General features: G+C 39.8%; 1 protein-coding gene across 3 annotated transcripts in view; it reads right to left on the reverse strand.

Moving 5' to 3' along the window:
• Positions 1–10,689, reverse strand: part of Fndc3a (fibronectin type III domain containing 3a) — a 177,454-nt gene extending 166,765 nt beyond the window's left edge. The window contains exon 1 of one of the 3 annotated variants that reach the window (XM_006252298.5): positions 10,630–10,689. The gene's annotated coding sequence lies outside the window, so the exon portion shown is untranslated. Of the gene's footprint in view, positions 1–9,554; positions 9,710–9,854; positions 10,134–10,629 lie in introns of those variants that run through there. The other 2 variants (NM_001412039.1, XM_006252297.4) reach the window with 2 other exon arrangements.
• Between the last annotated feature and the right edge of the window lie 14,835 nt (positions 10,690–25,524).

Genomic DNA, 25,524 nt, shown 5'->3' on the forward strand with positions numbered 1-25,524 from the left:
TCATAGCCAGATATTTACTGAAACCCTTTAAGTCATTTTCTGTTTTCTATCATGGGGTGTGTGTGTGTGTGTGTGTGTGTGTGTGTGTGTGTGAGAGAGAGAGAGAGAGAGAGAGAGAGAGAGAGAGAGAGAGAGAGAGCGCGCGCGAGCGCGAGCGCGAGACAGACAGACAGACAGGGGGGATGTGGGGGAGGGATGGAACTAGATACTTTCAACCACTATGTTTAAGAAAAGGATGTCAAGCCTTACCACTTCTCTTCTAATTCTGTTTTGTCGTTGTTGTGGTCAGGGTGGCGGCAATGGTGATGGGGCTACCAGGAATCATCAACCAGAGCTCATGACATCAGCTATATAGTTAAGTGTTCTAAAGCTAAATCACACCCCAACCCTATTTTGTATTTTCTAAGTTTGCAATCATATCAGTTATAAATAATAATAGTACTATTCTCCTATTGCAAGTTATTTTTCCTGTTTCTTAATGTATCAGAGTTCTAGACCAATGTTAATAATGTTATCTTTTAATAGAAATGCTTTTAGCATTTCACTATGACATTCAATGTAAGTTCCTGCTAGAATATTTTTATGCTAGTCCTTGTTGATGGTGAGTTATTAGGATGGGTAACTGAATTTAAGAAAACAAATTTTAGCACCAAAGAGATAATTATAGTTGCCCCTAAAATCCATAAATACAGTATATTATTAATATTTTCTAGCAGTTAATCATTATATACCTGAAATTCAGCATAGTAACATTTTTAGTACCAAAGAGATAAGTATAGTTGTTCCTTAAACCTATATAGTAAATTATATCACTATGTCTCCTAAGACTGACTCATTACATTCCTGGGATGCAATGTATTAGAACTGGTATTAACAAAAAGCCCAGGTTCCAGCATCAACCAGACTCAAAGTCCTTATCATCATAAACAGCTCTATGGTCTTGTGCATACTAGTTACCTTATTTTAAAAATGGTGGCAATGATGTCCAACTCAGATGGTTTGAGAACTAAATAAGCAGCTATGTGTAAAGTTTGGAACAATACCCAAGATAGAAAAAGCACTTATTAATTACTATTCACTAGTAACTTTGTACTAGTCAAGAACAAAGTCTGAAGCACTCAGAGGGTCAGCAAACTTAAGGTTTAGATGTCAAAACTGGCCTGCTGCCTATTCCATAAATAAAGCTGAATCAGAAGAGACCCACACTCATTTTTGTGTAATATAGCTGTGGCTACTTTCTGCTCCTGCTGTAGCTTGGCTTCAGTAGGTATGCAGACTCCTTGCCACAAACAACGCCTGATATACTGATTCTCTGCTCCTTCTGTTCAAAACTGTCAGTAGTAGCAGTGCTGTTCACAGTCCAATAGTTAGAAAACCTAATATACAAAAACATATAATATACACACACAACCACATACACACAAGACAATTTACATAATCACAACACTCTACAGGAAACAGAGCTACTCAGAGCCAAAAACCAGAAAGAATCACACAAGTAAAAAGAGGTAAAAGAAGAGGTACTTTATTTAATTATTTATTTACATGACTTTATTGCTCATCCTAGTCTATGAACCCAAAGAGAAGGAAGTATAACATTCATTTTATAACATTTATATTGCAGGCATTGGAGACACTGTAATTCTTTAACAAATGAGAGATAAATTAATAGTGAAAATAAGAACAGGAAACCTGGATGACAATAACTAACACATCTGTCAAAATTGCAGATATAAATATATTATGACATTCATTTCCATTCACAAGAAATAAGTTCTGCCTTTTAATCCTTTTTGAAACACTTATTCTAAAGGATAGATATTATTCCACTGTACATGGATGAATGAGGGGTCAGTGCGATAAAGTGGCATGTTTCTATATACCCAGTAAAGACAACCAATAGTCTGTTACACCACTTACCTCATGCTACAAAGCTGGAAAGTGATGAGACACAATGGGGTTGCCAATGGTATCAACAGAATATGGATTTGCAGAGAAAGGAGGTTATTGTTAAGCCAAGAGAAAGTTTGATATATCTTTAAATTGAGGAGTTATTCCAATAAACTCATTACTTGAAGTATTAGTCTGAATGCAACCTATAAAGTGGGTCAAGAAGGATATAGCAGGGGCTGGGGATTTAGCTCAGCGGTAGAGCGCTTACCTAGGAAGCGCAAGGCCCTGGGTTCGGTCCCCAGCTCCGAAAAAAAAAGAACCAAAAAAAAAAAAAAAAAAGGATATAGCAGTTCTTACTCTTTACCCTAGGGCAGTGGCTCTCAACCTTCCTAATGCTGAGACCCTTTAATGTACAGTTCCTTATGTTGTGGGGAACCCCAAACATAACATTATTTTTGTTGTGACTTCATAACTTAATTTTTCTACTGTTATGAATTATAATACTAGTATCTGATATGCAAGATAAGTGATATGTGGCCCCTGTGAAAGAGTCCTTCAACAACAAAGGGGTTGCAACCACAAGCTGAGAACTGCTGCCCAACAACATGAACTAATCGTCAAAGTTTCAAATAACAGATATATAAATGAAGTATTGCTATACTACGACATTTTCAAATAACAGATATATAAATGAAGTATTGCTATACTATGACATTTTCAAATAACAGATATATAAATGAAGTATTGTTATACTACGACATTTTCTTTAAAAATACTGCTCTGAAGTAGTAGATGTACTTGGGCATAACAATATACAAAGCAACAGAAAGGTACTTAATAAACCATATGATAAAATGTAAATAATATATACAACAAACATTATAAATAAAAATACTACATGGGGGAAAATCAAGTCTTTAAGAATAAAACCATATTTAAGTGGCAATATTTAAAAAAAACAAATTCTGAAAATTTAAACAAAATGACACCATGAGTTCCTTTTATTTAAGCAAATATGAAGACAAACTGATTTTGAAGAACAAGAGATAACTACTCCTTCAACCAAAGCAGTCAGTGTGTACGCGAGCTACCTCTTTCAAGGCCCCAGATACACAAGTTCCATGTCTATTCATCAACATGCTTACAGTCAAGAGTGTTTCAAACTTTATAGTACCTGCACACACCAGCACATACTCTTGAAATGGGAACTTGATCCAAACACAAGATTCACTTGTTTTTTATATGTACGTTATATACATGGCCTGGGGTTTCTACAGTGTTTTTAGTTTACCAACACAGTAACTGTAACCCACCACTCCACATCAAGTGAAGATTTTGCATCTGTGGCATCGTGGTGGTAACAACTTTCACATTTTGGAGCATCCTGAATTTGGGGTTTGGGGTGCTCAATTTATAATTACACTTTAAGAAAAGTTTTAAATGTGCTGTACAGTGTACTTAAGAAACATCTGCTATGAATCTGCAGCCAAGTAAGAAGATTCTCTCCCTCCCATTATGTGGCCATGGGTTTATTAAAGACGACTACACACACTTAAATAAATTAAACTAATTCCTCACTGGAGAAGGAGAAAGTCACTTTGAAAATATAAATCTAGATGTACAAACATATATTAAGATGTGAGTTCTAAAGAAGAAGAAAGAAAAAAAACACTGTTCAACACTGCTATAGTCTAGTTTATACAATAATCTGTCAAATGTACCTATCTTTCTTATCAAGGTTGATGACGTAATAGACACTACACTTTGCATTTCTACCAACTAGCACCAACCAGTGAAGAAGAAAGAAAGAAGTCATTCCCAAGTAAAATATCCAACAAGTTTATACAGGGCTTTAAAAGTAACCCTGAAATCCAATGTGACCTTAAAATGTGTTTCTCAGTACTGTAAAGACACTGTCTTCTACTGAAGAAGTACTTCACTTGTCTTATATATACATTTTCTTCCCACTATGGATAAAACAGCGAGGCAGTATAACAGAAGATCAGCATTCCCTTGCTAAAAGGGACAGAGGAAGAGTGTAGCAGGGACTGATCTGAAAGATTAATGAGTGGAAAATTTTTTATATCCTATTTTATTTGCAAAGAAAACAGTTATGACTTTCTAGAATACTGAATGCATCCTGAAAAGGCTGACTGTAGAACTCTGCAGAGTAAAACTTGATCTCAAAAGTTCTGGTCATATTAGAAAAACAATCTGTTCAGTAGCTTCTAGTACACACAAATGAACACTGATATAAGCACATGCATGTTACCTTAACATGTTCATGTTTCAACCATCTTGTTGAACCCTTTACCATGTGTGTGATGAAAACAAAGCAGATATTCTCAATTTTAAAAATGAGAAAACCAAACCATGAAATCCTGGTCACTAATGAGTGGTAAATGGGGAACCAAGATCTGCACCATCCAAGGCACCTATCTCCTCCTTCAGCAGGGAAGATGGCAGGACAGGAAAGCAGAGTCCAATTATTAAATTGCCCCACACAGTCTTCTTTTTCCAAGACAGAGTCTCAACTGTGAAGCTCTGGCTGGCCTAGCCTAGAACTCACAATGTTGATCAGGCTGGCTTCTAACACAGATGTCCCTCTGGCCTCTGGCCTCTGGCCTCTGGCCTCTGGCCTCTGCCTCTGCCTCTGCCTCTGCCTCTGCCTCTGCCTCTGCCTCTGCCTCTGCCTCTGGAATACAGAGATTAAAGGCACACACCATCATGCTTGGCTATTAATTTCTTCTTAAAGCACAATGTTAAGCCAAAATGTATTAGGTAGCAATTGAGAAAGGTCAAACAAAACCTAATTCAAAAGGCTTATGGTATCCTTAAACTTAAGATAGCAAAAATATTTATAAAGGAAAGCAAAGTTATAGTTATAAAAGATTAATGTTTGGTTTAGTTTAAGGGATGAAACAGTACTGATTCTCTCTAGTCAATGTCCCTTCTACTTTCTCCAACACCCAATACTGACCACACAGAAGCCTATTCATAATGCCTGAAGCTTAGAAAATATGTTCTTATGCTATCAATATTTTAATCTCTTGATATCACAAACTATGTAGCAGCCCTCACCAACTGAGCCATAATCTCTGGCACCACAGGTCACCTAGTCATGATAGGAAAAACACAGTGGAAAAAGAGAAAAGTATCTTAAACCAGTGGTTCTCAACCGTCCTAAGGCTGTGACCCTTTAATACAGTAAGTATGGCATAATGTGCTGAGTCCCAACCATAAAAGTATTTTCATTGCTTCTTCATAACTTCAATTTTGCTGATATAAATCATAATGTAAATATCTGATATGCAGGATATCTGATATCGACCCCTGTGAAAGGTCCTTCATCCCCAAAGGAGTTGCAAGCCACAGCTTGAAAACTGCTGTCTTAGAAGCACATGTTACAAATTTAGAAACTTCAAAGAGATGTGTCAAAAAGCGAAGTTTCAAAAGAGTATTTTTTTAGAAATTACTGGGTCCTCCCTCTAATCTACATGGTATAACATTCTCCAAATGAGTCTAGTTTGTCAATCTGATTACCAATTATTCTATGAAAGTTACTGCAGGATTTCTAGTGTTTAGCACTCACCTTAGACTACCTTTAAAAAACAGATTATTGGTCCCCTGCCATCACTTACAGACCTCCAGCAACTTAACCATGGTTTCTAAAATGGCAACTGTATTTTTTAAAACCATAAACCCAGCAGAGTTGGTAAGTTTAACTTTATACAAATTTTAATTCCAGCCACCGTGAGCTGTTTTACTGCCCAACTCAAAGACAAGTTCTTCCTAGTTCAAAACCTAGACTAGGCTCTTGCTGGAGCTTTAAGCACAGATAATAATTACAGTAGTAGTTATTTTAGCATATTTTCTTTATTTTCATATACCACAAAAAAGATATAACACTACTTCAAACAACCATGAGGAAAATACTTACAATTCATGCTATATGGACAGTTAGCTAGCCATGACTCAAGTTAGTCAGATGGCTAACTCTTGTCTGCAGACATGGTTTTTAAAATTAAAAAAAAAAATTTTTTAAACTCTAACAAAAATATTCAAAAAAGACTACAAATAGTTTTCGAGACAAAATTACCAAGCAATCTATAAAAAGGGTGTCTACCCCTATCTAAGTTATATAAACATATAATCTATCAAATCACTAAGAAAACTGAAACTAGAGATCAAAATGCTAAGCAAAACAAAATACAGTAAGAAAGATGAACACTGTATTTTCTCTCAAATACAGATTTTTTTTATGTGTATGGCATAAAAGTAGAGTGTGATTAGGAGGGGTATTAAGGGGAGGGAGGTTGGAAGCAGGAGAGGAAAGACACATTTTCTCTCATGTACAGAAATGTGCACTTACCCACCCCCCCACACACATATATACACACACATATACATGTGCACTTACACACAATGAAAGCAAAAGAAGCACCTGGGGGAAATGGGGACCCACAATTAGCAAGGAAGAAGGTCCAAAGATGGTAGTGAGGAAGAAAATGAGTCCAGCACAGGGATGCTTATGTATGAGAATATATCAAAATCTACTATTTTGTATGCTAACTAAAAACAGTGGACACAAAACAAAGTGCCATGTGGTTCTTTATTACTTCCAGAGACAGGTTCCTGCTGATAAGCAGAACTTTGTTCTCCAGGGCTTCCTACACGACTCTTCATACCTCATAAGGCCTAGCTCCACCCTCTGCTTGATCATCTCTTTTTCCTATTACTTGTCTTTAGACGCTCCCAAACTATTCCTCTCCATACTGCCTCCAACTCCGCCTGTCACTCTCTTTTGGAATGAGTTTTACTTTGAAAACCCTTCCTAAATTTCAAGTTGGACTTCCTCCAAATGCCCAGACTGAAGTAGCCCTCCCTCACAGTGCTTTCAGTCACAGTGGATGCCACACACTTTAAAGATAATATGATGTTTTTTGTTAATAGTCTCCTTTGTTAGTGTACAATTCTTAGATAATGTGTAAATTACTTGAAGGAACACATCCCACTGCTTTTGTATCCCTTACTTTAATAAAAGATCATCACTCTCTGAGTCTATGTAATCTCCTCCCAAGCTCATTCACTATCTTGTAGCAGCTATTTTATGCAGAAAAGTAGCCTAAGGCCTGGGAGTGGTTGATAAGGGATTGGGAACATCAGATGAAACTCACAAAGAATTTAATAGAAACCCAGAGGCTGCATGGCAAATTTACACAGTATACATTAAAGACAAACAAAACCCAACCAGTTGGAGAGAAGGTTAAGGATCCTGACATAAAAAGAACTCACTGAATAATACTCTGAAATAAAGACTAGAGTACTTAACAGGATAAACACTCACAATGCATGTAAAAGAACAAAATGTGCCCTTTATCTCTCCAGGTCATCAATTTCTTTGTAATAAGGCACTCTTGACACTGATATACATTTATTGTACCAAAATGATCAACTTTTGGGACTCAATGAACAAAATTCTAAATCTGACTTTTTTTTAAAAACATTCAGAATTTATTTTAATAATTCTTGCTTTAGAGATTGCATTTAACAACAAAAAACAACTAACTGCTTATCAATACCAGGCTAATAAACTAAATGCACATCCTTATATCATGCACCAAGACATAATCAAAACTCATTTTCATGGAAAAAATGCATTAAGAATGTTTTGCTTTGGGGCTGGGGATTTAGCTCAGTGGTAGAGCGCTTACCTAGGAAGCGCAAGGCCCTGGGTTCGGTCCCCAGCTCCGAGAAAAAGAACCAAAAAAAAAAAAAAAAAAGAATGTTTTGCTTTAAAAATCCTATTTTGTTTATATCATCAAATGATATTTTAACACTACAGGCAAAATATAAGATGAATAAGCCATATATATGCCAAAATATATTTTCAAAATAAGTAGAAATATTGCATGAGTCTAAGCTACGGCTGAACAAATCATAAATGTCTTTCACCTAAGTCAAGCTAAAAGACAATATTCATTATAATATTCTTTATTTTTTCCCCTGTGTTTTCCAGAATTTCTCAGCCTACATCTCACTAGACATGGAAGCCAGAAAAATTTTTCTTCATTTGCATTATAACTTATAAAAGTATAGAAATGTAAAAAGGAATCATTAAGTGTATGGTAAATCAGCTCTCAATTACATGGAGAGGAAGTGATGATACGATGATACATGACCCCCCACCCAAAAAAATCTGTTTTTTCTAATGTACAACATTAATTTGGGAGAAGAAAAGTCCCCTTACAATCAGGCTTCACTGACCCAGTGTTGTTAATTAAGTAAGAGGTTTTTTTTTTTTTTTTTCCCTGACCATTTGGTGATGAGGATTCAGACAGAAGGGGAAAGGAAGGAGTTAAGGCAAACGCATACAGGTGGCTAAAGGTAAGCAGCCTGAGATAAAAATGTTCCACTTAATATACAGAGAATGCTGGGAGATGATCTATGAAGACAAAACAACGCAGAGAAATTTAATATGAGAATGCTAAAATTTTTAAACATAAAATCTAAACAAGATTTTTCCCTATCACCTCATCTTCTCTCCTCCCCTTTAAAGGATGTTGTTAGTGGTGGCAAGAATTACATGTGGACTAAAATCTTAAAAACAAACTCCCATATTTATAAGAAAAACCATGTTTAAAAAGACCTTACCATTGCTTTCTAATAGGTCCACCACCTGTCTCCATGGGTAACTGATCTCATTAGTTGAGGAGAAAAAAAATCAATTTAAACAAGAAAATGTTAAGAAGGTAGGGGACTCACCTCTCTGGAGCATTCCTAGGTGACTTAAACAACACTTCTGAGATGATAAGAATTACACAGTCCGCAAATACACACAAACTAAATATTTATCTAAACACAGGAGATGAGCCAGAAACCTCAATTTGCTTCTGTCTGACATATGGCTCGGTTTTGACTGGCATATGTTATAGCACTAATGCTGGGGAAAGCACAGTGATTAAAATATTACAGAAAAGCTTCGACTATTATTTCATTCTTACAAACTGATCTTAGCAAAAAGGCTGAGAGGTGATGCTATTCGATTCTTATGACACAGAAAAACATGCACAAACTTGGGTTTCAAGAACTGAAACGGATCACGATAGGAAGCAGCAAGAGCTTTATGTGGCTTGGTTTTTTTTTTTTTTAAAGTCTACCGTGAGTACTTGAAGATTATATAGTACAAAAGAGGAAATCAGCTGTCAGCCTGCTATTCTCAGTTAGTAGATGGACAGACGAGAAGGTGCCCAAAAGAACTTACAGTCTCACTAGAATAATAATCTCTAGCTCACTATCCCTAGCACCCTCAGCAATCAATCTCTCTCTCTCTCTCTCTCTCTCTCTCTCTCTCTCTCTCTCTCTCTCTCCTCTACACACACACACACACACACACACACACACACACACACACACGAGAATATCCCAAGGCTTTTTTGAAAGGTGATGATAGTTTAATAAAACTACGATTACCTATACACTCATTAAACGCAGCAGCGCTAGCGATCTGACGTCGAAATCACTCGCTCCTTTTCCTTCACCTAGCGCACGCCGCCCTTTCCAGAGTCGTGTCAAAAGTTCCCCCACGCAGGCTGTTAGGCTGGGCGAGGACCGCAGCCTCCCTTCCTCCTCGCCACCCACCTAACAGGTGGTTGACTTACCTGGGGAGAGGAGCCGCCAGGCACGGGCAGCGGCCGCCGGGGCGCAGACCCGAAGGGCGTGTTTTCGAGGATTTAACCCTCAGGTGAGCGGGCAGCGCTCCGCGGTGGCCGAGCCCCGGCAGGTGCCGCGCACGTCCCCGCCGCGTCCCGGGCCCGCCCCGCCGCCCCGCGGACCGCGCGGCCTCGCGTGGGGGCGTCGCCCGCCCTCCCCGACGGGCTCAGCCCTCAGGCGGCACGGCCCGCAGCCCCAGCCTAACGGTCTCCCCGACGCGGGCTCCGGCGTCCCCCGCCGGCTCTCACCTCTGAATCCCGCCGCCCCGAGGCGAAGGAAGGCGGATCCCCCGGCGTCTCTTCTGCGAGGCTCCGGCTCGTCCCCTCACTAGGTTGGAGGTGGGCCCAGGCTCCCGCGGCCGCCGCGGCGCTGACTGGTGTGGGGGAGAGATGTTTCCCGGCAGTGACGGCGCTGCCGCCTCAGCCCCGCTCTTCACTCCCTCTCCGCGTAGCTCCCGCTTTCTGTTTCACCCGAGGGACCGCGAATGCCGCCGCCGCCATGATTACTACGGAGCCGGGAGGAGGAGCCCGGAGTCGGCGCGCCCAGTGCGGCTGCGCGAGCCCCGCCGACGGCGCCCCCGGCCGCCTGGACCCGGAGCCCCCGCGCGCGCGCGCCCGCCCGCTCGCCCGCCGCCCGGGAGCCAGGCTTCACGGGCCCGCAAGTGTGCGGCGAGCGAGCTCCGGAGCGGCTCTCTCGAAGCCTGGGAACTATGCAGATGATTGACGTCTCTGGGGCCCCACACGCCATTCCAAATGTATTTTAGAAAGCGCCCCCACCCACTATCCTCTGAGACGAACCGTGTTAGCCCCTCTCGGAGAGCCCCAGAACTTATAATGCCGGCAGGTGCCTTTAGAGACAAGCCCAAAACAGGGAAGCGCACCGAAGTGGGCTCAGACGTTTCCACTCCCAAACGTTTAGAGCCCCGGCATTTTATAGCACCCACAAAACAGATTTACGTCTTTCAGAAACGCAGAGCTTAATGTATTGGTCTCGGACCAGCCAAATCTAGTGGAAACCCGTTACCTTGATTTCTACCACAGCGGCGACCGAAGTGGTGGCGGCAGCAATTTCCTTAAGCCTCAAGCAATGGGGGGGGGGGGGGGGGGCGCTGCACTAACGCCTGAGGGCCGGCCGGACTGCTTACTTTTGCAGTTTCACCGGAAGCCTCAGGGAGAGGGTCGTCTTTGGGAACCTGAGTCCTACCCTGTACATCCAAAACTGGTGACTGATGAAACCAGGTTCCATGTCTGACTTGGATTTCAGTTTATTAGTTGTGCTGCGTTTTAAGCTAGCTCGCTCGTTCGTTCTCTCTCTCTCTCTCTCTCTCTCTCTCTCTCTCTCTCTCTCATTTGACAGAAATCTCTCGAAGATAAACATATTTCTAACGTTCTTAGAAAAAAATGGATAATGAAATTCTTCGTGGATCACTGAGTATCGTTAAATATGATACCCAGACCGTACACCGAAGTCCCATGGGATTGCAGAACTGTGCGTGAGTGTATAAAATCCCCACTTTGGTGCTGCTTTTTGCAGTGTTCTTACTTTTCTTAAAGTCCTCTCACTTGACTTGTGTTCATCTGCCTCTACATCCACTTTAACCATTTCTATTTTCCTGTGGTGGTGTTTTTAAAGCCCCCTTTCTTCTACTTTTCTCTATGGCTGCAGGCAATGATTGATCCGATGTTTGTATCCACGGCCAACTAATGAGAGGTTATTTTTCTTCCTGTCAACAAGTAGGCCAGTGATTCTTTCAAATGGTATTTTGAGATTTTGGGGGCGGGGGGATGGGGGCTAAAGTCCTTTCCCTGAGAGAAATGTTTCATTTTCTTAACTCCCAGCTTTGGCCCAGTTCCAGATAAAATTACTGGAAAGCTGATCTTGGAATAACAGAAGTGTAACTGCTCATTGTTTTGCAATAGGAGAGTTTATATGTGAATGTGGGGGAGTTGTGTGGCTTCCCCTTACTGCAGCCCAACTCTTGTTCAGTTGGAGACTAAACTAGTGGTCTCCAAAGTTAGCTCTAAGCTAGTATTTTCCAAAGCATTGCTCTTGTGAACTTTGTAAAAATGCAGACTCCTACCATCTACCCCCCTCAAGATGCTGGTTCCATAATTCAGTGGTAGACAAAAAAAGAAAAAGAAAAAAAGAATAAAAAGAAAAGAAAAATAGAACTTAAAAATAACCTGCATTATTTTATAAGTATGTTTAAAGCCCATCTACATGCCATAGGCAGGGCAAGAAATGATAGCCTAGGTGGAGAAGATAAGGGTATGGACTTCATGATCTCATTGAAGTAGACCTAGACACTCTGATAGGGTACACAATGCTGTGAGAAGGAGGGTAATTTATATCTTTTGGAGAGAAACACACATAAATCACCCTAGCCGGAGAGACACAGGAATCTATGTTGGCTCTGAACAGACATTTCTCTTTTCCTCATCAGTAAAATAAATACCATTTTCAACCTTCGCCCTCCTCGAGCTCCAGCGACAGTGAAGGAACACTTTGAACACCATTCTTTCTTAAACTTTTCTTTACTTGGTGGCCATTTTCTTAGTTTGCCTTCTCTTTTCCTGTACACAGTCTCTGCATATTTCCATTCTTCTCTCTGCCTATGACACACCACTTGAGCCTCTCAGCACCCCGAGCGAGGTCTATCTGAAGTTCCTTTATGCTTTCATTTTACCCTGTGCATTGTCACCCAAACCATAGTGTAAGCTAGCACTCACTATGCCTTCACATCTCTACGCACCTGTAGCCTGGATGCTTGCGTTAAATGCCAAAGTCCTTCTGCATCATCAGTTTGCTTTACTGCCTGGCATGCTGCAAAATGTCCCAGGTTCACAAAGTTTGGTCCAACTTCATGTTTTCCTGGTTCTTCGGCTTATGAAATCAAACATCTAACAATCCTCCTTGGTGTTTCCCTCACCCTGTCTCCCTTATCTGTTGCTGTGCCAACTTCTAGAAATGTTTCCCCCAAAACCCCCCTAATGACTCCACTTCTTTCCTGTCACTAACGAGCTAATTTGGTCTAACTGCAGACAATATGTATGTTCCCAACTTTGCAGCCAAAATGATCTTCCAAAAAGCAAATAAGACCGTATCACTTGTTACATAACACCTTCGAATAATTTATTATTATCCTAGAATAATACTAGAGTCCTTTCAGTGCCTGTAAACCACAGTCTTGTCTTGCTTCCTAGGCTGAGGTTTTTCTGTTGTTGTTGTTGTATTCTATTTGGAATAGTTGTATGCACTATACACCTGCCCTTCTTCCTTTTAACCATCTTATCCCCTACTTACCCTCTGGGGCTCAGTTTGAATAGGACTTGGGGAGGGGGGCAGAATCTGACATCCCAGATAAGGTTAAGATCCCTGATTGATATCAACAATCCCACCACCATGTATTTTTAGTTCTTATGTTTTTAGCACAATGTACAGTTCCATTTTAGTATGTCTTGAGTACTGCTCCTATTGCTTATAACAACAAAGAGAGTGTCTATTTCGGCATGTGTAGTACCTCTGGGCATATGGAAAATACCATAAGTATTTCCTGAATGGTTGAGTGCTGCTGTCCTTTGCAGTTCCTTTTGGTATTTTAGGTTGTGGGCTTGTAAAACTAGGAAATGTCAGGTCACGTTCAGGAGTAGTAGAAATGAGTTGGGAGACAATTATGTCTCATGTATCACCAACAGATTTTCGTTTTCAAGGGTATTTCCTCCTTGGCAGACAGAAGTGTAAAATAGACATAATGTCCCCATCAGAGGAGAGGGTTTTTTTTTTGTTTTGTTTTGTTTTTTTGGTTCTTTTTTTCGGAGCTGGGGACCGAACCCAGGGCCTTGCGCTTCCTAGGCGAGCGCTCTAACACTGAGCTAAATCCCCAACCCCGGGTTTTTTTTTTTTTTAAATCACCCACCATAATAAAAACTCAATGCAGTCAAGGTTGAACAAAAATTTTTGCAGCCAATTTTAAAGATTGAGAGATTCCTAAGCTTAGAATTCCTTAGCCGAGACTTATAGTCCTTGTGGCCTCCCAAGACCATGGAGGCAGGGAATTAATTAAACAGCGGAGCATGACATGGAGCATCTGCCTTCTATGCTCCCAAAGTGTCTCATTCAAGTCAAGTGAGACACTTTCATCCCAAAGTGTCTCATTCAGGCCCCTGTGAGACTGAAACAGGTTAAGTTAATACTACAGAGGATGATAAAATCAGAACATTTGAGAAGGTCTGATGGACTAAAGAGGAAACAAAGAAGAAGTCAAGTGTAGATCTTGGGGCTGACAATGGTACAGCAGTTAACAGCACTGGTAACTCTTGCAAAAGATTCAGACTTGATTCCTAGGACCTACATGGTCTTCACAATCATCTGTAACTCCAGCCCCAAGGCCTTCTTCTTGGCATCTACCAGCATATATGCATACATGCAGGCAAAAATCTAATACACATAAATAAAATAACTAAAAATTTTAAAAGGAAAGTGGAGATTGTCTTTTAGGTCAAAGAGGAGAGTGGGCAGACAGACAGACAGACAGACAAACAGTGACAGAACAAACAGAAGATTGATTGGCTGTGTGCTGACTGAATTCTCTGAGGAAGACTACTCAGTCCTAACTGAATAGAGCCGGAGAGAACATTTCTACCCTTGCCCCTCACCCCGAGTTCACATGTAGAAGATGAAAATGTAGGTATGCCACCTAAACCAGCTGTATTAGTCCCTGTTTTATTGCTTTGAGGAGACATCATGGCCCAGGTAACTGACTTAGTTGAAGGCTTACTTAGAATTCAGAGAGTGAGTTCATGGTGGGGGAACATGGTGGTAGGCAGGCAAGCTTGGAGCTGGAGCAGTAGCTGAGGACTTTGTTCTCTTTCTCTTCTTTTATTCAAAATAATCCTGGAAGCCTTAGTTTTGTTTCAAACCCAAGAAAGTCTACTAAAGTGCTTTCCTGGTGCTGAAAGGGAACCTCAGAGATAGAATCTAGCATATGTGAGGCGCTGGGTTTGATTTTCACCATCAAAACAAAACAAAACAAAAACAGAATAAACAAACACATACATACATGCATACATACACACACACACACACACACACACACACACACACACACACACACACCCCACAATCTAAGTCATTTCCTGAGTTGAGTAGTAACTGTCCTAGAGAGGTAGTTCTTAAGTGTTGGCAAAAGTAAAAAAATCACCTGGGATGCTTATTCAAGATCTAATTCAGGATGTAGAGATGGCCCAATAGTTAAGCGTATTCGTCCTGAGTACCAGAGTTCCATTCCCTACACCTACACCAGACTGCTTACAACTGTAACTCCAGCTCCAGGGGTATCTGAGGTCTCTAGCCCTTTCAGGCACTTTCACTCACATATATGCACACAAACACCCACACATACACACACACAAAATAAAAATTTTAATATATAATACACAATATATCATGATATACAATGCATGATGTACAATGTAACATATTATATGCAATTTAGAATATAAACAATCAAAATATAATAGACAATATAATATATTGTGACAATGTAGAATGCACCATATAATATACAGTATAATATATAAATATAATGAATATATAATATAGCACTTCCATACCATTATTCCTTTTCCAAGATTCTATATTTTATAAACTCTCCAAGGGGTTCTGATGTGGGTAACACACAGACCATACTTTAATCATCTTAGAATAACACAAAAACAGTTGACTTTCACAAGGATTTTTTTCCCTCTGTGGCATAGTATTAACTTGGATTAATGAAATTGTTTAAAATTGTTATTGCCTATGATTCAAGATTTAATATAGTTTCTTCCTTATAGAGAAACTAAGAAGCATTAAGAGGTTTTTAAAATCATAAATGATAATCCTAATAACCCAAATTTGTCACTGCTAATGATATGGTTTCATAGCACACTACAGAGGACAGACCTTACTTCCCAAATGGGAAAAGACTCACGTGTTTGTGAGTCTTATTTAAACTGAACAAGTAACTAAGTTCTCCCATATGAAAAGGCTGCACAATCATAAGACAGACCAAGGATTTTTCTCTTGGTTGAAAAAATAGTTTCTATATCTGTTCTTGGATCTGTCAACGCGTTGTACATGTTTAGGAGTGTCTTCTATCTGCCTCAGTTTGAACACACCATTATTATTACCCAGCACAACCAGATGACATATGAATCAATTTTAGAGACAGAAGAGGACGATAGGCATCTATGAGAAAAAAAAAGAGAATGACTTGAGAGTTTAAAAACTATCCTCAAGCCACTTGGCTTCTCCACCCCCACCCGTATTCCACCATCCCCAAAAAAGAAGAAAACTATAAGCCTCAAACTAGAGCAATGCTTTCTTTCCCAAGATTATAGTGAAATTTTAATCTGGAAGAACAAAATGTACATGAGTTTAGAAAGGAAAATCCATATTCTCTAAGTTCAATTGTAATTTGCTGAACTTAAGAAATTCCTTCTCAAACTCTTGAACTAAATATTTAAACAAAATTGCATTTTAAAGCAACAAGACGAATCAACTATTCATGGTAGCAGGTGTATATTTATACAATCATTTATCTTCGTATGATACTATAAACTACACCTTAAAATGAAATGGACAACTCTTACATCGAGACAAACTTGTAAAGATGTTGAAAAATTAGGAAAGTATTGATGTGTTTAAGATGGTTTTTATGCAGAGGCCTATGTAGACCTGGGCTGTGTAGACCTAGTTAGCCTAGAGTTCTTCTGGCCTTTGTGGTCTGAATGCTAAGATTAAAGGCGTGTGCCCCATGCCTGCAAGCAAATCTTCACAAAACATTTAATTTCATAGTAGTGGTATGAATTTGGTTTGCCTTCTCAAAACTCATGCTGAAGGTTGATTATCTTGAGAACTGAAAAGTTGACACTCAGTCTGCTCATGTCTCTACAGTGAAGCCTTGATAGGAATGGGGAAGGGATGAGTTCATCAACATGGATCCCTTGTGAATGAATTCCCATGGTTTTATGAGATCTGAAACAACACTTGTTCATTCGTGCCCTTATCTCTTAAGAGGGATGCCCTGTACCACCTCAGGAGTCTGTTGGTGTGCTATCATCACATACAGCCTTTTACTTTGCATCTCCAGAACAATGGACCAAAATAAGCCTATTTTCTACAGAAAAGACTTCTTGTTATTATAATATTAGTAACAGAAGATGGACTAATGCCATATTTTAATTTCACAGAAGCTGTAGCTCTCATTGAGTAAGCTCATGGTATAGACATTACCCAAATTAAGCCTTTACCACTACTGTAAGGCAAACAAGCTCAAAGCAAACTGTTCATATCAGTTTTACATTTTCCCCCTCTGCAAATAAGCCTACTCTATTATCTCTGTTGACATGCTCAAACATGCTTAAGTCCAAAGGCTAAAGAGTCTAAGTTTAAGTTGTGATTCTAGGTATAAAAACAACTAGGTATTTCAGGCGAGGGATGTGGTCATTAAATAAATGACTTCTTAATTTTCTTTTTTCTTTTCTTTTTTATTAGATATATTTCTTTATTTACATTTCAAATGTTATTCCCTTAACCAGTTTCCTGTCCATAAGCCTCTGTCCCTTTCCCCATAAAGGTGTTCCCCCCCATCCACCCACCTTACCGCCCCCCCCCAACATTCCCCTGCACTGAGGGTTCAACCTTGGCAGGACCAAGGGCTTCCCCTTCCACTGGTGCCCCAACAAGGCTATTCTCTGCTATATATGCAGTTGGAGCCCTGGGTCAGTCCATGTATAGTCTTTTGGTAGTGGTTTAGTCCCTGGAGGCTCTGGTTGGTTGGCATTGTTGTTCTTATGGGGTTGCAAGCCCCTCCAGCTCTTTCAATCATTCCTCTAATTCCCCCAAAAGAGGTCCTGTTCTCAGTTCAGTAGTTTGCTGCTAGCATTGATTGGACATGCTCTGGATGTGTCTCTCAGGAGGGATTTATATCCAGTCCCTTTCAGCATGCACTTTTTAGCTTCATCAATCTTACCTAGTTTTGGTGGCTGTTTATATATGGGCCACATGTGGGGCAAGCTCTGAATGGCTGTTCCTTCAGTCTCTGCTCTAAACTTGGCCTCCATATCCCCTCCTATGGATATTTTTGTTCCCCCTTTTAAGAACGAGTGGGAGCATCCGCATTTTGGTCATCCTTCTTCTTGAGCTTCCTGTGGTCTGTGAATTGCATCTTGGGTAATTCGAGCATTTGGGCTAATATCCACTTATCAATGCATGCATACCAAGTGTGTTTTTCTATGATTGAGCTACCTTACTCAGGATGATATATTTTTAGTTCATTCCATTTGCCTATGAATTTCATGAAGTCATTGTTTTGATAGCTGAGTAGTACTCCATTGTGTAGATATATCACATTTTCTGTATCCATTCCTCTGTTGAAGGGCATCTGGGCTCTTTCCAGCTTCTGGCTATTATAAATAAGGCTGCTATGAACATAGTGGAGCATGTGTCTTTGTTGTATGTTGGAGCATGTTTTGGGTATATGCCCAAGAGAGGTATAGCTGGGTCCTCAGGCAATGCAATGTCCAATTTTCTGAGGAACCTCCAGACTGATTTCCAGAATGGTTGTACCAGTCTGCAATCCCACCAACAATGGAGGAGTGTTCCTCTTTCTCCACATCCTTGCCAGCATTGCTGTCACCTGAATTTTTGATCTTAGCCATTCTGACTGGTGTGAGGTGAAATCTCAGGGTTGTTTTGATTTGCATTTCTCTTTACTCTTATACCTAAACCACACAAAGAACCAACCATGAAAGAGAACGTCAGATCAATTTCCCTTATGAATATTGACACAAACATACTCAATGAAATTCTTGCAAACCAAATCCAAGAACACATCAAAACAATCATCCATCATGATCAAGTAGGCTTCATTCCAGGGATGCAAGGATGGTTTAATATATGGAAATCCATCAACGTGATCCACTATATAAACAAACTCAAAGATAAGAACCACATGATCATTTCACTAGATGCTGAGAAAGCATTTGACAAAATTCAACACCCCTTCATGATAAAAGTCCTGGAAAGATCAGGTATTCAAGGCCCACACCTAAATATAGTAAAAGCAAAATACACCAAACCAGTAGCTAACATCAAGCTAAATGGAGAGAAACTTGAAGCAATCCCACTAAAATCAGGGACTAGACAAGGCTGCCTACTCTCTCCCTACTTATTCAATATAGTACTTGAAGTCCTAGCCAGAGTAATCAGACAAAGGATACAAATTGGAAGGGAAGACGTCAAAATATCACTATTTGCAGATGATATGATAGTATACTTAAGTGAACCCAAAAGTTCTACCACAGAACTACTTAACCTGATAAACAACTTCAGCAAAGTGTTGGGGTATAAAATTAACTCAAATCAGTAGCCTTCCTCTACTCAAAGGATAAATAGGCTGAGAAAGAAATTAGAGAAATGACACCCTTCATAATAGTCCCAAATAATATAAAATATCTTGGTGTGACTTTAACCAAGCAAGTGAAAGATCTGTATGACAAGAACTTCTAGTCTCTGAAGAAAGAAATTGAAGAAGATCTCAGAAGATGGAAAGATGTCCCATGCTCATGGATTGGCAGGAATAATATAGTAAAAATGGTCATCTTGCCTAAAGCAATCTACAGATTCAATGCAATCTCCATCAAAATTCTTACTCAATTATTTATAGAGATAGAAAGAGCAATTTGCAAATTCATTTGGAATAACAAAAACCCAGGATAGTGAAAACTATATTGAACAATAAGAGAACTTCTGGGGGAATCACTATCCCTGACCTCAAGCAGTATTACAGAGCAATAGTGATTAATGTTCTTAATAGCAGTGTCCATTTGACATATACGTGAGACTAGTTCCCGTACTGAAGAAGCACAAACTCCCTTCTAACAAAAGTCCCATTTAAATTGATAATCCCAGTTTGCTTCAGAAGGGGTCTATTGCAAAGAAGAGAATAATTTAAGAATCAAGAAATATTCATAGAATTCCATTTATGATAAAGATTCTGAACAAAGACCAAGTGCCCTGACCTCAGGAGATTTCCTTTCCATGCAGAGCACTTGTTTACAATTTGCTTCTAACTCCAAATCCACCCTTTTTGCCATTTGTTTTGTATGTGTATATGTTGATGAACATATATGTGATGTTATATCTTCCTCAGTCACTTCTCCACACCCCCCCACACACACTTTTTTTAGAGAGAGAGGGTCTCTCACTGAACCTGGAACTTACTGTTTTTGCCAGACTGTCTGGCCAGTGAGCTCTCAGGATCTTCCTGCTTCTGCCCTCTAACTCTGGGGTTACAGGCATATGTCTAAGATCAGATAGGGCCAAGCACGTTCAGGGTGGTACGGCCCTAGACTGTTTAGGGCAGGCATACTTACCTTTCTTTTTTAATGTGGGTGATGGAGATCCAGACTTAGTTCTTCATAGTTGTACATGTTAAGAGCAAGAAATGCCCCACTCTACATTAATCATTATTATGTAAAGTAGTGAGCCTTTCAAGATGTGTTTTGCCTTGAAAGACTAATTTACAAACAGCTTTAGATTCAGTTGTGAGGGTGGAGAATGCTTGTTTCCTAAGGTGGACCAGCAAACACTAATATCTAGCTAGTTCTACCCACATAGCACTGACTGATAGTGACTAATTCTTGAGCGTAAAAATGACATGGCTCTTTACTTATTAGGCTAAATTAGGGGCACATAGGCTCAAAATATAACCATGCAACAAAATGACATATGACAAGATGAACAGCTGAGATAAGAGTTGCTATAGAGTTCAAAAGGACAATATAGCTAGTTGCTATGGGATTCTCAAAGACAAGCATCATATTTTGGAAAGTTGAGTTTTTAAACTGTAATCTTCAAAATAACACTGTGATCAAAGCAGTATAAATTTCACTTTATATGCGAGAAAGGTAACTGGAGAGGTCCAACTTAGGCTCCCAGAAACCTGTGTTGCTAATATAGTGGTGAACATACCTGCCTTCCAACCTAGGCTCCCACACAGGAAGCTAACACAGTGTCAGGTCTGGGATTCAGTGCTCTGTAGTGTTCAGTGTCCTCTTTCCACTAGTTCATATTTCTTAAGATAGTGTGGAATATTATGGGATGTTGAAGAATAGTCATCAAATGGAATGATGCTAGTAGAATGTTCTGGTAGTTAGAAAGATATTCAAGTGGGAAAATATCAGGTATGCCTAGAGTAAGAAACCAGGACAAAAGTCCGTGATGGGAGGTGTAGAGATGCAGAAGAAATGTATGCAGGCCAAGTTCAGAATGATTTTAATGGTACATAAAAAAAATTTTAAAATTTTATAAAGGGTCAGGAAAATGAATGGGCAAAATTTAAAAAGCTATTTAGTTTAAAAGTAAAAGGGCTATCGATGGCCTTCAAGTCACTGCAGTTGTCAAAGGTACTTAAGTAACACATTGAAATGAAACTAAACAAAAATGTTATGGCTGGCTCACTTCCATTACACCAAGTGTTCTGGGAGGAGGCGGCTGTGTTTGCTGTGATAAAACACTGAGCAAAAGCAACTTGGAAAGGGTTTACTCCTTTCCCTCCTGCGTGCTGATCACAGTCCATCAGAGGAGGCAAAAGCACAAACAGAGCAGGAACCTGGAGGCAGAAACTGAAGCAGAGACAATGGGGGAATAGAAATGTTGTCCTCCACAGCTTGCTCAGCCTGTTTTCTTACATAAACCATGCCCAGCTGCCCATCTTCTATAGGGATGGCACATCCTACAGTGGGCCTTCCACATCAACCATTAATCAAGAAGATGCCCCCAAAGACTTGCCTAAGAGGCAATCTGATGAAGCCACTTCCTCTGTTGTTTCCTTTTTCCTACCCTATCCTAATTGTGTCAGATTAACAAAGGGGAGGGGAGGTGGTAATCCACACACCAAGTGATAAGAAAAGAAAAGGAAAAAAAACTTTATAAGGAACAAGACTAATTGTTCTCCCAGAGAAAAACCTATTTATTTGTTCCTTGCTTTAGTTCCAAGGCAATCTACAGGACTAAGAGAAATCAAATAGTGAGAGGTGAAAGTCTTTGACTAATACACCTTTAAAAGATATAAGGAAGAAATAACATCATTTGACAAGCCAACAACACTAAAAAGAGAGATTTTGATCAAGTGGGCCTCCAATCGGCTGCCAATGTTCTGTTATGGTCTGCTACACACCTGTAATTGAAACAATTGGGTTCAGACATGTCATGCATGAGATCCTTTTGTGAGCTACCTTAGAAATTCAACTGTCATTTATAACTTTGTTTCCAGGACAAAAATGCCTTTGCAACTTCCAAACAGCAGGCCTCCAATCAACTTTTGGACTATAACTTGCAACTTGAGGACCCTCTGTGTTTGAATGTAGATTGTCTACTATAACCAGTGCTCTAAAAGCACTGAATCTCAGAGAATTTCAAATTAGTTAATTTCTTTCAAATTAATACTTCATTTTATAATAAAGGAATTTTTAAACAATTAACTTATTTGGTGGCAAGAAGAGGCAAATCCAGTAGTTTTTCACCATCAAAGACCTGAGGAGAAGGGGTAATTCTTGTACATTCTGTGTACAAAAATTAAATCATATCTGAATAGTTGTTTTAGTCTCCACAATGCAAAGTAAGGGAAAGTCAAGAATTGCATGCCTGATATTCTTCCTCCTAATTGCATTTGGAAACTGTAGGGAATGCCTTTTACTCATAGACTGCAAAGGTAAAGATTGTTTTAGTAATTTTCTAGTGCACAGTACACAAAAAGGTGCAAGCTCCTACCAACAAGTAATAACTTATGTGAAGACAGTTGGTCTCTTCTCCAGGGGATGAAATGATCTTACTGATCAGGAAAAGGCTATGACACACGTAACTGAATTTCTAGTTCATTTTATTATTTCAAGTAATTTCTTGCTTCTACTTAATAATAGATATTGTAACAGATATGGAACATTAAGAAATATCTCTCTTCTATCAGCCTTTATTCTCTAAAGATATTGTAGTCTCATTAATTTCAGAACTGATAATGGACATCCAATAGGCACACTAACAAATGGTGGTATTTTCAAGGGAGGCTCATGTGTCATTTTACCCTGGAACTTTTTTGTTTGTGTGCTTATCTTATGAACCAGATTTATTTCTGGGCCATTTGTTGTATAAAGGATAGCAATGACATTACCGATACATGAAAGAAATTTTCAAAACTTAAAAGTGTTTGCTTAGTATCATGCACCTGACAAGTCGGAAGTGTTGGGTTTACTTAGAGTTCAGCTGGTCCTTTCTTTTATACCATATCTCACAGATACTCCACTGAGCCATCCTTCCTGATAGGGAATTCAAGACTTCCTGGATGACGGAGTCCTCATTCAAAAGACCTTCCTCAAGGTCAAGTACACCCACTGTCATTAGTTCCAAAAGAATTTTAATTTCCATAATTTGTCTCCCCATACCACAAGGTTATTTGGAAGTACTTTTTTTCTTATCAAACATCTTTTTTTATTATTTTTTTATTAACTTGAGTATTTCTTATATACATTTCAAGTGTTATTCCCTTTCCCGGTTTACGGGCAAACATCCCCCTCCCCCCTCCCCTTCCTTATGGGTGTCCCCCTCCCAACCCTCCCCCCATTGCCGCCCTCCCCCCATAGTCTAGTTCACTGGGGTTTCAGTCTTAGCAGGACCCAGGGCTTCCCCTTCCACTGGTGCTCTTACTAGGATATTCATTGCTACCTATGGGGTCAGAGTACAGGGTCAGTCCATGTATAGTATTTAGGTAGTGGCTTAGTCCCTGGAAGCTCTGGTTGCTTGACATTGTTGTACTTTTGGGGTCTCGAGCCCCTTCAAGCTCTTCCAGTTCTTTCTCTGATTCCTTCAACGGGGGACCTATTCTCAGTTCAGTGGTTTGCTGCTGGCATTCGCCTCTGTATTTGCTGTATTCTGGCTGTGTCTCTCAGGAGCGATCTACATCCGGCTCCTGTCAGTCTGCACTTCTTTGCTTCATCCATCTTGTCCAATTGGGTGGCTGTATATGTTTGGGCCACCTGTGGGGCAGGCTCTGAATGAGTGTTCCTTCAGTCTCTGTTTTAATCTTTGCCTCTCCCTTCCCAGCCAAGGGTATTCTTTTTCCTCATTTAAAGAAGGAGTGAAGCATTCACATTTTGATCATCCGTCTTGAGTTTCGTTTGTTCTAGGGATCTAGGGTAATTCAAGCATTTGGGCTAATAGCCACTTATCAATGAGTGCATACCATGTATGTCTTTCTGTGATTGGGTTAGCTCACTCAGGATGGTATTTTCCAGTTCCAGCCATTTGCCTACGAATTTCATAAACTCATTGTTTTTGATAGCTGAGTAATATTCCATTGTGTAGATGTACCACATTTTCTGTATCCATTCCTCTGTTGAAGGGCATCTGGGTTCTTTCCATTTTCTGGCTATTATAAATAAGGCTGCGATGAACATAGTGGAGCACGTGTCTCTTTTATATGTTGAGGCATCTTTTGGGTATATGCCCCAGAGAGGTATAGCTGGATCCTCAGGCAGTTCAATGTCCAATTTTCTGAGGAACCTCCAGACTGATTTCCAGAATGGTTTTACCAGTCTGCAATCCCACCAACAATGGAGGAGTGTTCCTCTTTCTCCACATCCTCGCCAGCATCTGCTGTCACCTGAGTTTTTGATCTTAGCCAATCGCACTGGTGTGAGGTGAAATCTCAGGGTTGTTTTGATTTGCATTTCCCTTATGACTAAAGATGTTGAACATTTCTTTAGGTACTTCTCAGCCATTCCTTATCCCTCAGTTGAGAATTCTTTGTTTAGCTCTGTACCCCATTTTTTAATAGGGTTATTTGTTTCCCTGCGGTCTAACTTCTTGAGTTCTTTGTATATTTTGGATATAAGGCCTCTATCTGTTGTAGGATTGGTAAAGATCTTTTCCCAATCTGTTGGTTGCCGTTTTGTCCTAACCACAGTGTCCTTTGCCTTACAGAAGCTTTGCAGTTTTATGAGATCCCATTTGTCGATTCTTGATCGTAGAGCATAAGCCATTGGTGTTTTGTTCAGGAAATTTTTTCCAGTGCCCATGTGTTCCAGATGCTTCCCTAGTTTTTCTTCTATTAGTTTGAGTGTGTCTGGTTTGATGTGGAGGTCCTTGATCCACTTGGACTTAAGCTTTGTACAGAGTGATAAGCATGGATCGATCTGCATTCTTCTACATGTTGACCTCCAGTTGAACCAGCACCATTTGCTGAAAATGCTATCTTTTTTCCATTGGATGGTTTTGGCTCCTTTGTCAAAAATCAAGTGACCATAGGTGTGTGGGTTCATTTCTGGGTCTTCAATTCTATTCCATTGGTCTATCTGTCTGTCTCTGTACCAATACCATGCAGTTTTTATCACTATTGCTCTGTAATAATGCTTGAGTTCAGGGATAGTGATTCCCCCTGAAGTCCTTTTATTGTTGAGGATAGCTTTAGCTATCCTGGGTTTTTTGTTATTCCAGATGAATTTGCAAATTGTTCTGTCTAACTCTTTGAAGAATTGGATTGGTATTTTGATGGGGATTGCATTGAATCTGTAGATTGCTTTTGGTAAAATGGCCATTTTTACTAAATTAATCCTGCCAATCCATGAGCATGGGAGATCTTTCCATCTTCTGAGGTCTTCTTCAATTTCTTTCCTCAGTGTCTTGAAGTTCTTATTGTACAGATCTTTTACTTGCTTGGTTAAAGTCACACCGAGGTACTTTATATTATTTGGGTCTATTATGAAGGGTGTCGTTTCCCTAATTTCTTTCTCGGCTTGTTTCTCTTTTGTGTAGAGGAAGGCAACTGATTTATTTGAGTTAATTTTATACCCAGCCACTTTGCTGAAGTTGTTTATCAGC

Source organism: Rattus norvegicus, chromosome 15 (genome assembly GCF_036323735.1).
Source record: "Rattus norvegicus strain BN/NHsdMcwi chromosome 15, GRCr8, whole genome shotgun sequence".
Classification (NCBI taxonomy): Eukaryota; Metazoa; Chordata; class Mammalia; order Rodentia; family Muridae; genus Rattus; species Rattus norvegicus.